Source organism: Saimiri boliviensis, chromosome 18, assembly GCF_048565385.1.
Source record: "Saimiri boliviensis isolate mSaiBol1 chromosome 18, mSaiBol1.pri, whole genome shotgun sequence".
Taxonomy (NCBI): Eukaryota; Metazoa; Chordata; class Mammalia; order Primates; family Cebidae; genus Saimiri; species Saimiri boliviensis.
Window position 1 is genome coordinate 11,268,072 of NC_133466.1, and position 14,665 is coordinate 11,282,736.

The following is a 14,665-nucleotide window of genomic DNA, read 5'->3' on the forward strand; positions in this document are numbered from 1 at the left end:
AATATGATGAATATCACTTTTCCACTAGGGTGAAAGTCACACAGCCAAAGAAGCAAGGCAATCATCCAGAAAACAGAATTGTTTTTGTCTGAATGTGCCATTGGAGACACTGAAAAACAGGCTCTTCAGGTAATTACGGAATCTAAGCAAAACGAGGCTCTTGTGTGAATTACCTGCATAATTGCCTCTGCTCTCCTGTTAGTCGACGAAGACGTGATCTCAGCAAATCCCCCACTCACCTAAGCCAGCACATTCAAAGTCAGGCAACAATAGTGATGATGATGCCGATTTAAGAAAAGAAGAACCAGGCTCTGCTGAGCAGCAGGCTGCAGCAACTTCTTAGTGTTTAAGGACTTATATTTAAGGACAATTCCTTTGGCAGTGAGTTTGATGGATGTTTTTTATGCTAGTTGTCTACAGTAATCCTGGAAGTTGTAATTCCCACCCTGAGGATCATCTTGGTCCCCCAGCCAAGCTTGTCATCTTGGATGCTTTTCCACGGTCTCCTGTACCCTCACTCCTGGGGGTGTCCGCAGCAGGCCTGTTCCCAAGAGAAGCCATCTGGGCTGTTTTGACCAAACTGGATACCATCTTGTAAAATCAGCACACTTGCTTGGAGACACTCTTCCTGTCTCTGCCCTCTGCTGGCCAGGCAGATTTAACCTCCTGGGGCATCCAGAGCACTTGGGCACGTCTCTGCCTCTCCTAAACCCCTCACCATCATCAGGATCCTAATAGGAAACACGTGGCATGGCAAAATGAGATCATTCAATGATGGAATGATTACAAAAACAGGAGGGAGTGTAGCAAAACCACCTGTTGGTGTTTATGGACCCATACTGAAGAGACAAGGAATATGAAGTACCCAGAACATGGTATGGGAGGGTCATGCAGAGCAGGCCACCTTGAGAGGAGCAGTGAGGGACACAGTCAGCCTAAATGACTTTGCAGGAAGGGACCAGCCCTTGACACCTCCTGCCTGCCTCTGATCTCAGGGGTTGGGCATCCCACTAACTGAACCCAACCAGAAAGCAGAGTCCACGTGTTCCCACATATGTATCCATACAGGACAGGCTCCCAGGGCAGAGAACAGGGACACCAAGCAGATACAGGAGGGTAGAGAGAAGATACGCAACAAGCATAGAAATCAAAATTCAACTATAAAAAGGATCGCAACTGAGAAGTTCAGAATTAAACTTCCTTGGATGTTGTAGCCAGTACACCCTACATCCTAAGAAGAAGAGCCAATTGCTATCAAACCTAGAGCTTGCTTCCCTGACTAGGCTGAGATCATGCTTTTACTTTGGGTCTGATAAATGGTTATAATGCTAGTGATACAGTTTGGATTTGCATTCCCGCCCAAATCTCATGTTAAATTTAATCTGCAATATTGGAGGAGGGGACTGGTGGGAGATGATGGGATCATGGGGTGAATATCCTCCTTTGCTGTTCTTGTGATAGTGAGTTCTCACAAGATCTGGTTGTTTAAAAGTGTGTAGCACCACCCCCTTTGATCTCTTCCTTTTACTTCAGCCATGTAAGCTGTGCCTGCTTCCCCTTCACCTTCCACCATGATTGTAAGTTTCCTGAGGACTCCCAGCCATGCTTCCTGTACAACTTGCAGAACTGTGAGTCAATTAAATGTCTTTTCTTTATAAATTACCCAGTCTCAGGTAGTTCTTAAGTGGAATGCAAAAAACAGACTTATACACCTAGGAAGGTATTAAAAATTCTGTCTTATATAGTCACTGCAAGCTCAGGAACAGAAAATCATAAAAATTAGTAAAAATATAATGTAAAAATCAGGCTTATAATACTAGTACCTTTATTATTGTTTTAAGTGTAACAGTAATGAAGTTTCATTATCATGATGATAATTGCAAATGGTTTGAAGCATGTAAAACAATCTAATATATTAGACTTGTGAGTCTGAGTAATTAGAAAAATTTTATTAAAGAAATTTGTAATCAGTAAACACTTATTTAAATGTTTAAATGTTGAAGAATTTTTTTATTTGTAAATTCATCATTTTTATTAGTTACCTCTTCTAGCTTCAGAAGTTATGCAGCATCTCTTTTCCTACATTCTATTGGTAACAAGCAAATCACCAATTCTAGTTTACATTCAAGGGGAGAAAAATTAGACTCCATCTCTTGATGGCAGGGTGGCAAGGTCACATTGCAGAGGAGCACACAGGATGTGAGATGTGTTGCATGTGTCTTTGGTGGAAGGCTTTCTTGACGGGAACAGTTGCTCCTGAGTTTCTTGTGGCTGTTAAGATGTGGCTATATTGACCAGGCATTACAAGAGCTTGTAATTTTTCAGAAGAAGCCTGCAAAAAATCTTGATTTTTATCTGAAATCTCTCTTTTCATAATGTTGGCAATTGTATTCATTCATTTTGCATTGTTATAAGGGAATACCTGAGGCTGGGTTATTTATAAAGAAAAAAGGTTATTTGGCTCACAGTTTTGCAGGCTGTACAAGTGTGGTGCTGGCTTCTGCTTTAGTCAAAGACCTAGGAAGCTTCTACTCATGGCAGAAGGCAAAGGAGAGCATGCCTGTCACATGGTGAGAGAGGGAGCAAGAACAGAGGGGAGAAGGTGACAGGCTGTTCTAGCAAGCAGATCTCATGTGATCTCATGAGCAAGCACTCTCTCATTACCTTGGAAAGGGGACCTGGCTCATTCATGAGGGATCCACACCTCTTACACTGGGGATCACATTTCAAACATAAGATGTGGAGGGGAAAAACATCCAAACCACATCAGCAAGTAACTCCAAACATTCTAATGCTTCCAAGCTGTTGTCCAATGTCACTTCTTCCATAAAGTTTCTTCTTAATTCCTCATCAGAGTACCTATCCGTTCTTTAAGTGGTGGAACTTTTCTTTACCCTATTAAAAAACGTTTTCAACTTTTGGTATGGAATGTGAAAGAGAGAGGGCAAGAAATAGAATGTCACTTAGAGACAGAGTCAATGCTGGGAGCAAGGTGAGGATGACATTGATGGTTCTAGGAAAGAGGCAAGGGAAGGACCAGGCTTTTAGAAGAAAGAGTATGATAAGGCAGGGGGAGGTCATTCCTGATTAGGAGAGAGGCTGTGTCTGCTTCTCTGAAGAGAAGGGAGGGAGGAGAAAGAGAATGCACAGAAGGGCTTGTCCAGTGGGAAACAACACTGCTGAGTGCAGATTATGAGCCAGGCATTATCCTGGCTCTAAGCACTGGGGACATCTGTACATGCATCATGATCCCTCATGGTGCTTCTAACCTTCTAGTGGGTTATACTGTCTTCTACTGGGCCCAGGTACCTGCTGAGAATAAGATGGTTGGTGGTCACTGCCCAGAGAGTCCATGGGAGCCCCGGGGGCAGGATTAACCGCCATGAACTAGGAGCTCTCTGGAGTTGATCAACAGTTGTGCAGAAATTCCAGCCTTGCAAACAGGCACCCATGAGCAAAGTCCTTCTGAGGCTTGGAAGGAGGGACATGTTAACAGTTAAGGTGCTGTTGAGTTGAGGATCAAGGCAGATGAAGGCCAATGAAGTGAGTTGTGGGTGGCCCTTAAATGGTGGGGCTCCAGGAGAGTTCAGGGTGGGGGCAGATCCTCTGGGGCACCATTTCCTCACAGGAGGTCCAGGGAAACAGCTGCCACACCGCCTAGACGACATGCCCACCTGCAAGCCATGCAAAGGGCCAGTGTTGTGCCTGCACTCGGACAGGCTGGAGGACAGCTCGGCCTCATCATGAGATCATGTGGACGCCATCCCTCTGAGAAAAATGTTAGCTCCACAGCCGGTCAAATCACATGTTAAGAATGTGGTAGGAAACTGATGGTGCTAACCAACTCTTCATTTAAAAGGAGGAATAAAACATTCATATGACTTTTATATTTGGTCCAATTATTAAGGACCAGAAGGAGAAGTAACAGCTGCAATTCAACTGAGCAGAATGTGTGCTTTCATTATCTGTAGCTGTATAACAAGCAATTTTTCTTCTCAAGGAATTTATTGAAAATGTTGGTTGTTTTTAAAAAGATATGAGCAGTTACAACCAGACTGTAACAGGAACTGCAGAGATTCACAGGGATGAATATTAGAATGTATCAGCAAATGAACAAAAAAGGGGCTAAACATGTACTAAAATTCAAAACCAAGAGAACATTTTTTCTGAGCCTACAGATATTGGATAATCAAATTAGATCCATTTCTGTGGGATTCCTTATGAAGAGTATTCAAAATGTTGTTTAGTTTCTGTGAAATGAGGCATACCTTCCCAAATTTTACTTCCAAACTTAAATTTGAACCTGGAACAAAATTCAGTTCCTCACTCACCATGCCATGCATCTACTGGAAGAAAATTTGAAACAAGTTTTCTATTGTACAGCAAAATCAAGGCCAATTCATCCTGATGTTTCTAATCAACATGTCTTATTTTCTTCTCTGTTCCCATAACTTTTAATTATTTGTGGTACTCTCCCAACAAACCCTTCTGTTCTTCTCTTTAGTGTCTCCTTCTGGCTTACAATTTATAGATGTGGAAGCCATTTGAGGCTGGCTATCACTGATCAATTACTAAGCAGTTTTTTGGGTCTTCAAGACACCCTGACATTTTAAAATGCAGAGCCCTGTCTTGTGGGCTTAGTAGTTCAGGTGGAATATTTTCAAGTAAAGGTTCTATTCTTAATTAAAAGAGAAGCATGGAGCCACAAATTTCTTCATTTAGACTTTGAGAAAACAAATCATTGTCTTACTGCCACTATCCCTGCTAAAATAATTTCCACAAATGCTGGAGGCCTGAAATATTTGATTCTTGTCCAATAATTTGACATTGGCACCTTCCCACCTGGGCTTTCAGCTCCAGACTGCCTCTTGTCCAGCCCTGCCATTTCCCATTCCTGATCTCTTTGGGGTTGTTTAAAATATATGGGCATATTTTCAGCTTCAAAAATATTGAAAACACTTCCAATAAGTTTTTATAATTATTGAGGTTTGAGTTTTGGAGAGCAGACCTCTCAAATGGATACCAGACCAGAGACACTCTGGAGAAACCAGCCGGTCTTCATGCACCTGAAATGCTGGGGCCAGTACTGGGGCTGATGCTTTAATCCCAAACTGGAAACTTCCTGCGTGTCTCCTTCTCTCTCCCTTAATCAGAATGACACAAATTCAAAGGGATAGATGTCCAAGAACTAAGGAGCCAGGCAGTCTTCACTGCGCAATTTAGACAATTATGTGGTTGAATCAAAAGACAGCAGAAAGACACAACAAAACACTCATGGTGAGTTAATCCATTACATATCAGTGACCGGGTTGAAGTTTCTTTGGCTCTCTGGCTTTAGCGGATCCAGGTGATGTGAGTTGGTAATATAGTTTTCCATGAAAATTTTTCACAGTGCTAAGTAGAGAAATGTAATTTTGTGGTCTCTCAGGCTATTCCACACCATTGCTTTTTGGCAAACGGGGAAATGCTTCCCCACGGCAGTCATGTCTGTGTCTCACGGGACTGAGTTTGCACAACTCACTGGAAAAGCCCCCGAGCACGTGCAATGCAGCAGGCCCTTAGGTTTCATTCCTGCTTCAATCTTTCTCCATCAGAACTCCAAAAATGTCAAGGAGTGTTGTGAAATCTTCCAAACAAAACAGATTTTAATTCACTCTAGTCAAAAACAAACATACAGCACTGTGGGGGACGGGGGCCGGCGGTGAGGGAAAGGTTGTAAAACGATTGTCTTCCATTGTAGGTGGTCAGACACCCCCAAATTTAGGGATGCTGTCTGGAAACTATCATCTGAAGATGTATTTACCCTCTTGGGAGATGTCAGGATCAGAAAATTGATTCATGACTGAAAGGAGAGGGAGATAGAACCCAGCAAGGCGATGAGGATGGTTGTGCAGTGGATGTCCTGTTGGAAATGATTTTAGGATAAGATGGCAACAGGTGGAGATGGGAGATAGGGTTTTAAGAAGAGAACATCCTCCAAAGATAAAACCATGGGTCTGGAGGTTATGGGAAGAGAGAGTTAAAGGATGTGTCTCCTCTCTTGACTCAGGACTTTGAGAAGGAGCAAGTTTTGTCAGCCACCCCAAAATGTAGAAAAATGAAGCCATCCCTTCCCCATATCCATTTTCCTTTACTTTCTTCTGCATTCACAGTCAGAGTGATTTCCTACAAGAAATTTTAAGAAGAAATGACTTAATGCATAGAATATAATTTCAGAGAGATCTACTCGGAAACAAAGCCGTTTTTCTAAATTTTTTGAGACAGGGTCTCACTCTGTTGCCCAGGCTGCAGTGCAGCACAATCACAGCTCACTGCAGCCTCCACCTCCCAGGCTCAAGCAGTCATCTCACTTTAGCCTCCTGAGTAGCTGGGACTATAGGTGCTCGCTACGATGCCCGACTAATTTTTATATGTTTTGTAGATACAGGGTTTTGCCATGTTGCCCAGGCTGGTTTTGAACTCCCAAGCTCATGTGATCCTCCCACCTTGGCCTCCCCCAAAGGGCTGGGATTTCAGGAATGAGCCATGGTGTCTGGGTGGAAACAAAGCCATTTCATCAGAGAAGACAAGGACAATATAATTGGCTTTGCTTGAGCAATGGTCCTTCTGTTTCACCTTTGAAAGCATCCTTTGGAATCTGGTTGATGACGGTTATGGGTGGGACGGGTACCTCACCAACGTATGCCCATAAAGCAACTGGAATCCATTTTGACTGGTTGATACCAGTCATTAAATATTTTTAGTATTTGCTATTGATGCCTCTACAGTCTCTATGAAAGTAGTGAGGTTTAAACAAAACAAAGAACATTTGAGCCCAGGAGGCTATTTTGATCCCTGTTTCACTACTAACGGGAGAACGTGAGCTTCAGTTTCCTTTCGCCTCTTTTCCTCTTTCCCACAATGATACACAACACCTCACGCAGCTCAAACACACCATCAACCAATCACTTCTCTGGACAGAGTGCGAATAGCCTATAGCCTTTTTCCTTCATCAGTCACTTCTCAAGCAGGTGAAAAGGAAACCAGCCTATAAACAGCAACCCAGTGGGGAATGTGTCTGTCACCAGAGCCTACATCTAAGTCTAACTTTTTCAACTCACCTTGGCATTGAAATTGGTAAGCCATTGCTACTCCCTTATAAAATATGTAATGTCATTAATAAGGAGATCATGTAGCTCCCTCTTATATCTGTTGATGTATCAGTTTCTAACCAGGCATCCAGTTCCCCTTCGTATCTTTCCCTTTAGAGTCCGATAAGGATGGCACATCAATTATGCACTTCTCCCTCCCAGGGAACACACCGCCACCTCCAAGCCCAGAGAAAAATCCACTACCTGAAGTGAGACTGTCTTTCTCTGCTCTCCGGCTAGTTTCTTCCATACTACCAAAGAGAAGTTGAAAAGTTGAATTTCACAGCCATTTAGATATGTTAGGGTGATTTCTCCATATGAGGTTCATGAGTTTGCATTTGTGTAAAAAGCCCTCTACGTTTTTAGCTCTAAAAACTTAAAAATGCAGGATCGAAACTCAGCCTCCTAAGCCATCTTTACATTTTGAAGGACGTTGCTGTTAAAGGTGCACTGAACTTGATCTCTGTTACTCCAAAATTAGAACCAAGGGGTGGAGTCTACAGGAATAGATTTCTTCTAAAAAAATAAGGAAGAATTTTCCTTAATAGGTTAAGCTGCCTAAAAACAGAACTCCCTACTTCAGGACAGTGGGGCCAGTTACTGGCCCTGGAAAAAAGACACCTGTAACAGTACTTCAAAAGGGTGGAGGTATTCATGCAGGAGGTGAAAAGAGAGTTCAACACACAGTAGCCAAAATGGTTCTCTCTAGCTCAGAAGCCAGTGAGGACTCTCAACATTGAGGAGACAGTTTATGATGCCAGGAACTGTCTGGCTCTCTGGAAGACAGCGGATGCAAAATAATCTTTTCCTTCACTTGTTCAAGGCTTCCTTTACTTCCTTCAGTCGAGTTTTTTCTTTTTCAACTTTCATTTTAGAATCAGTGGGTACATCTGCAGACTTGTTACAAAGATATATTGCATGATGGTGAGATTTGGAGTACAAATGATGTCCTGGGTAGAGTTTTATAAGTTTATGATTTTATTTTTATAAATAGTAGGCTTTTTGTCTGGTTTGGTTTCTGCTTTCTGAAATTTAGGAGTTACTATAAAAATTTAAAAATAACTTCCATTTTCCCACAATTTAGAATTAACAAGTGCTAACTTTTTGCCATATCTGCTTCTTGGCAATTTTTAGGAAGAAAAAAGGAAGAAAGGAAAGAAGGAATGGAGAAAAGGAGGGAAGAGGAGGGAAGGGAAGAGGAGGAGAAAGGCAAGGAGAGATATTAGCTCACGTCACCTAAACCACCAACCTCAACACCCACTCTTCTCCACATCTCCCCAGAAATTAAGATGATCATATATCCATTGCATTCCTTAAAAATCACCTTTTTCTAGATACATATGCATTCATTAAAACACAAATTGTATGATTTTGTTTTTAGAAGTATACACGTACATTGTCTGTAAATATCCCATCGATTTGCATCTTGCGTTTTATACTCTACCTTGTTTTTAAAATCTGTTCAGGCTGGTTAAACTTCATATTTCTTGTCAATTGTTATACAGTATTTCATCACAGGAATGTGATGAAATATCACATAAATATCAAATAAATAAAATGCTATGTTTTATTTGTTCCCTTCTATATCAAGAGATGTTCTCATCATTTTTTCCCTGCTATTATAAAAAATGCTGCCACAGACACCACTGTGTATAGGATCCTCATGGAAATATGCAGAAGCTTGTTCAGTGTGTATCCCAAAGCATAATTCCCAGGACATAGGGTAGGCATATTTTCCATTTTCCTAGATGCTGCCAAATTTCTCTCCAATATGCCTCTACCAATTTACATTTCCAGCAACAATTTGTGAGAGTACCATCTCCCCTAGAAACTTGACAACAGTTGAGATCGTTTGACGACTTGATTTTACCAATACACGTGTGGGATGGGGCCTCTCTCTGTTCTTCTTCTTTCTCTTTCCCGACTTTGAGCATCTTTTTGTTTTTTATTGACTGTTCACATTTACTCTTCTGGCATGTAATTTATTTTTTTCTACTTTTATTTTTCTTATTATGTGTTTTATATGCAAACTCCTGGTCTATTTAATATGGCTCCAAGCATCTTTTTAAAACTTTTGCCAACAGAAATTATTTTTACACTTCTGCATAGAATTTTAAAGTTTGAAGTGGTCGAATTTATCTCTTTTTCTTTATTCTTTGGGCTTTGTGTGCTCTTTTTTTAAAATAAAAGTTTTCTCCATTTTAAGATCATGTAGATATTGTCCTTTATTTTCTTTATTCCCTTTTAAAGTATATTTTTTCCCTTTTGGTCTGCCCGTGTGAGGTATAGCGTAGTATTTTCCTACGTGTAAGGTGTATGGTATCAGGTGGGGATCCAGTTGCATTTATACTGTCCCTTCTCCCCCAGTCCCATCCTCCAAACCCTGTAAGATTTTTATGAGAAAGTTTCTGCCACTCCAGAGCTGGCCTGTTCTTTTCTTAGCTTAACGGTCTTTGGAATATACTTCCTCTGTGCCAGAAGGTCAGAAGGTGACTAAGTGATATAGGTTCAATTGCTGCCTATTTCAGTATACTTGAGTGTAAACATGGACAATAGACAATAGTCCTGACATGCCACTTAAGTAGTACAGTCCTCTCTTCCTGGCTGATACAGACCTCTCTCAGCTGGACTCAACAGAGGTGTTACAGGCTGAAACATGTCCCCTAAAATTCATATATTAAAGCCCTAAACCATAGCACCTCAGAATTTAATGAAAGATGGGGTCCTTAAAAAGGTAACTAGGTTAAAATGAGCCCATTAGGGTGGTCCCTAATCCATTCTGACTGGTATTCTTATAAGAAGAGGAAATTTGGACATACAAACAACAGGGATTTGTATGTGCAGAGAGGAAGGACCATGTGAAGACACAGCAAGAAGGTGGCCACCTACCAGCCAAGGAGAGAGGCCTCAGGAGAAACCAACCCAGCTAGTACCTTGATCTTGGACTTCCAGCTTCCAGAGCTGTGAGAGAATAAATGGCTGTTATTGTAACTGTCTAGTCTGTGATATTTTGTTAGGGCAGCCTGAGCAACCTAATACAATAGGATAATCCCCAACAAAGATAGACAAAATGCTTGGAGTCAGATACAGTTATATTTAAACCTCCCAGCATGAATGTTCCACTTAGCATACTGAGGAATACGTGAGAAATTCATACTACAAGCTCACCTGAACACAGAAAGGCAGCCGAAGAAACTATATGAGGTCCAATGAAACAGTTCATTTATTTCTCAATAAGCTGGTCTTTTTTTCAAGTTAGCAGGCAGGATCTGATCCATACCCAATAGGCTGTATTAACTTCCTACTGTCATTGTAAAAAATTGCCACAAACGTGACTTTAAAACTTAAAACAACACAAATGTATTATCTTATAGTTCTGTAGGTCCAAAATCCTGAAATCAAGGTGTTTTGTTTTGTTTGATTTTGTTTGGAGACAGAGTCTCACTCTGGTCACCCAGGCTGGGGTACAGTAGTGCAATCTTGGCTCACTGCAACCCCTGCCTCCCAGGTTCAAGTGATTCTCCTGTATCAGCCTTCCCTGTAGCTGGGATTATAGGCACCTGCCACCATGCCAAGCTAACTTGTATATTTTCAGCAGAGATGGAATTTTGCCATGTTACCCAGGCTGGTCTCAAACTCCTAACCTTAAATGATCTGCCCACCTCAGCCTCCCAAAGTGCTGGGATTATAGCCACCATGCCTGGCCTTGAAATCATTGTATTCACAGGGCTGTCTTCCTTTTAGAGGCTCCAGAAGAGAATCCATTTATTTGCCTTTTCTAGGTCATCGAGGATAAATGGAATCCTTGGCTTATGGCCTCTTCTTGTGTCTTAAAAGTGTATCGGGCTGGGCGTTGTGGCTCATGCCTATAATCCCAGCACTTTGGGAGGCTGAGGTGGGTGGATCACAAGGTCAGGAGATTGAGACCATCCTGGTCAACATGGTGAAACCCTGTCTCTACTAAAATACAAAAAAAAATTGGCCAGGCACCGTGGCTCGCGCCTATAATCCTAGCACTTCAGGAAGCTGAGGCAGGCAGACCACAAGGTCAAGAGATCGAGACCATCCTGGCCAACATGGTGAAACCCTGTCTTTACTGAAAATACAAAAATTATCTTGCTGTGATGACAGGTGCCTATAGTCCCAACTACTCAGGAGGGTGAGACAGGAGAATCACTTGAACACGGGAGGCGGAGGTTGCAGTGAGTTGAGATCATACCACTGCACTCCAGCCTGGGTGACAGAGCAAGACTCCAACTCAAAATAATAATAATAATAATAATAATAATAATAATAATAAAGAGTGCATCCCTCTGACCTCTACTTTCAGGGTCTCATCCCCTTCTCTGACTCTCCTTCTTCCATCTTTTAAGGATCTCTGTGATTACACTGGGGTTCCCTAGCTATTCCTGCATCAGCTCCCATCTCGAGAGTCTACATCACATCTGCAAAGTCCCTCTGGCCACGTAAGGTAGCACACTCACAGGTTCCAGGGATTCAAATATGGAGTTCTTTGGGGGCCATTATTCTGTCTACTGCAGTTGCAAAACAGTTCAGTGAAATAATTTTAGAAGAAAATGATCCTATTATGTTCAAAAGCAGAGAATTTGAAAAGAATGAAAGCATTGAAAGCCTTCTTGCTTTTTAACTCAGCAGAAGAGCTTTTAAATTTGTTTTTAAAAAGCTGTCGATTAGTACCAGAAGTTTTTCAAATTAGTTTCTAAGTCCTTGTTAAACTTAAAAGGTGTTGTTTTGGTTAATGTTCTGTTTGGTTTGAACCCTCTGTGGAGAAGCTTTTTTCCACATTCAGTTGGATTCCATCTGCCAATGTGCAAATAGGCCTGTTTCAACTTAGTGCTGCCCCAAGGCAGATGTGTCCCAAACTACCGAAAATGCCTCCTACCCCAATTTCTCTCCCACAGCTTATGCAACAACTGAGAGAAAGGCCCCCAGTTGGAAGGGTAACGCCTTGGGGGACATAGGGAAACAAAGGCTCCTATGGCCCAGCAAGATTCAGGTCCTTCACTGCTTCTGTTGTTGACTCCCACAGGCAGCATGGGCAGCAAGTTCCCACCACCAAAGACCTCCAGTGTCACATGGATAAAGTGAATATCATGAACTGACAGGACTAAATTACAGCCTACGTAGAGCATTGAAGACACGCAGGTGGGAAAGCCGCCTGCAGGCAGACTGAGATGAACACACCTGTGCATTTGCCAGAACCCATCCTGGGAGCTTCAGACACAGCCAGAGCTCCACCAAGTGCAGCTGAGTGATGGAGAAGGGAGGGCTAACTGTTCTGGAAGGCTGTTACATTCCCAGGGGACACGTGTTAGAACAATTCGCTCCCCCGGCTATCAAGAGGCCATGTTTATCGGCAGCTACTGCTTATGTTGTACTTCCAGAATGGCAAGCTGCCTTGATCATCTGTGCGTGTTTCTGTAACAGATGTGAACTCTGAGTGCATACGCACATTTGACTGTGCACGTGTGTGCCAGGTATGTGTGTGTCACTGTATGCCTGTCCACCTGTTTAAATCTACGTGTGTTCTCATGCGTATGCTAGTGTGTGTCTATGAATAGGTCCTTCTTTTGCAAACAGTCCAGAGATGGGATCTTCCAGCTGCCCTTCCAGCCTCTCTGGGCTCTCTTTGTTGACTCCCAGAGGTGCAGGTCTTGTCCAGCACCAGCCTTCCCAGCAAACTACTCCTGCAGTGCATGGGGAAGCAGGAAATGGCAAAGGCATGGATTTCTTTCTTCTTCCCCTCTGGCCCCTCTGCAGTGGGCAGGCCCTGGCTTTCAGAGCAGGTCCTCCTTCCATTCTGCACTCTCTAAGCCCAAGAAGCCATTGCTCCTGCCTCCATCCTGGGGCCTAAGGTCTCTTCTCCAGCCAGGCTGGGACACACAGAGGGGCAGGCACCTGGCCTAGGAATTGTGTGTGACTTGAACTTCATTGCTTTTCTCGGCAAGTTCACAGCTACTTCAGAGAGATAGCCAAGGCGCCATCTCATTCCTTTCTGCAAAATCCTTTATTTAAAATTAATAAACTTTATTTTTTAGAGCAGTTCCAGGTTCACAGCAAAATTGAGTGGCAAGTTTAAGATTTCCCATACACCCCTTGTCCCCGCCCCGATATCAATATCTCTACCAGAGTCATCTATTTGCTACAATCAATGACACACCGCTATCACCCAAAGTCCATAGTTTACATCAGGGTTCACTCTTGATGGTATACATTCTATGGGTTTGGACAAATGCGTAATGACATGGATCCACCTTATCACTTCATACAGAACAGTTGTACTGCCCTGCAAATCCTCCGTGCTCCACCTATTCCCACCTCCCCGCTAACCCCTGGCAACCACAGGTCTTTTTACAGGCTCCATACTTCTACCTTTTCCAGAACGTCATGTAGTTGGAATCATACAGTATGTAGGCTTTTCATATTGGCTTCTTTCACTTAGCAATATACACTTAAGGTTCCTCCATGTCTTTTCATGACTTGATAGCTTATTGTTTTTTATCCCCAAATAATATTCCATTGTCTGGATGCACCACAGTTTATTTATCTATTCACCTACTGCAGGACATTTTGGTTGCTTCCAGGTTTGGGCCATGATGAATGAAACTGCTATAAACATCTGTCTGCCGATTTCTGTGTGGACATAAGTTTTCAGTCCCTCTTGACAAATACCAAGGAGCACAATTGCTGGATTGTACAACAAGAGTATGTTTAGTTTTGTAAGAAACTGCCAAACCTTGCAGATTCTTTTTCAATTTGACATTTCTGCCTCACTTTATTTTTCACAAAGCTATGTATTAATATGCAGTAATAGTAGTAATAGTAGGCGCTTGAAATCCTCATGGAATAGCACTCTTGATTCTTCCAGAATTCCCCAGCTCAAGAATGTGGAAAATTTGTCCAGGCTCCTGGCGCCTTCCTGAATCACATTCCCGTTGGGAGTTCAGTGCTTCCTGAGCATATTGTACACCACGATCTAGCTGCCTCCTCAACTCGCACAAAACATCTAGCTCTTGCTTGAGAACTGCTTTACAGACACATGAAAATCAGAAGTTTTATAATTTCAGAAGACTTTTAGTGGTCAAGGAGAGGAGATGAACACACTGTACCGGGATGAGGATGGAGGGCGGTAAGTGATTTGTCCCCAGTATGAGCTTCATGGTGTCATTAGTTCATATCAGTGCCTCAGCCGAATGAGGGCTTCTGAATCACACAGGGAAATTCAAAACTTCTAATTATAGGTCCACAAATTCCATACAGCACCTTTTTAGAAAGATCCTGTGAAGTTTGTTCATGTTACTAACCTAGTCTAATCTGAGAAACATCCTCCACATTACATAGTGACAATAAACAATAAGAATACTGAGCACAGTAAAAGAAACACTGATTCATTCATTTTTTTTCAAAAACGTATTGAAGAAACATTTCTGGTTCTGTTGGTTTCTCCATTCAGAGAAGAGGAAGCAGAAATTGGAAATGGTTGGTTACCTACTGATGTCCCTGGTAATACCATG

The 14,665-nt window shown here is 42.3% G+C and overlaps 1 long non-coding RNA gene across 1 annotated transcript in view; it reads right to left on the reverse strand.

Annotated features, from left to right (window-relative positions):
- Positions 1–14,665, reverse strand: part of LOC141582022 (uncharacterized) — a 131,233-nt gene that overhangs the window by 16,569 nt on the left and 99,999 nt on the right. The window lies entirely within an intron of this gene.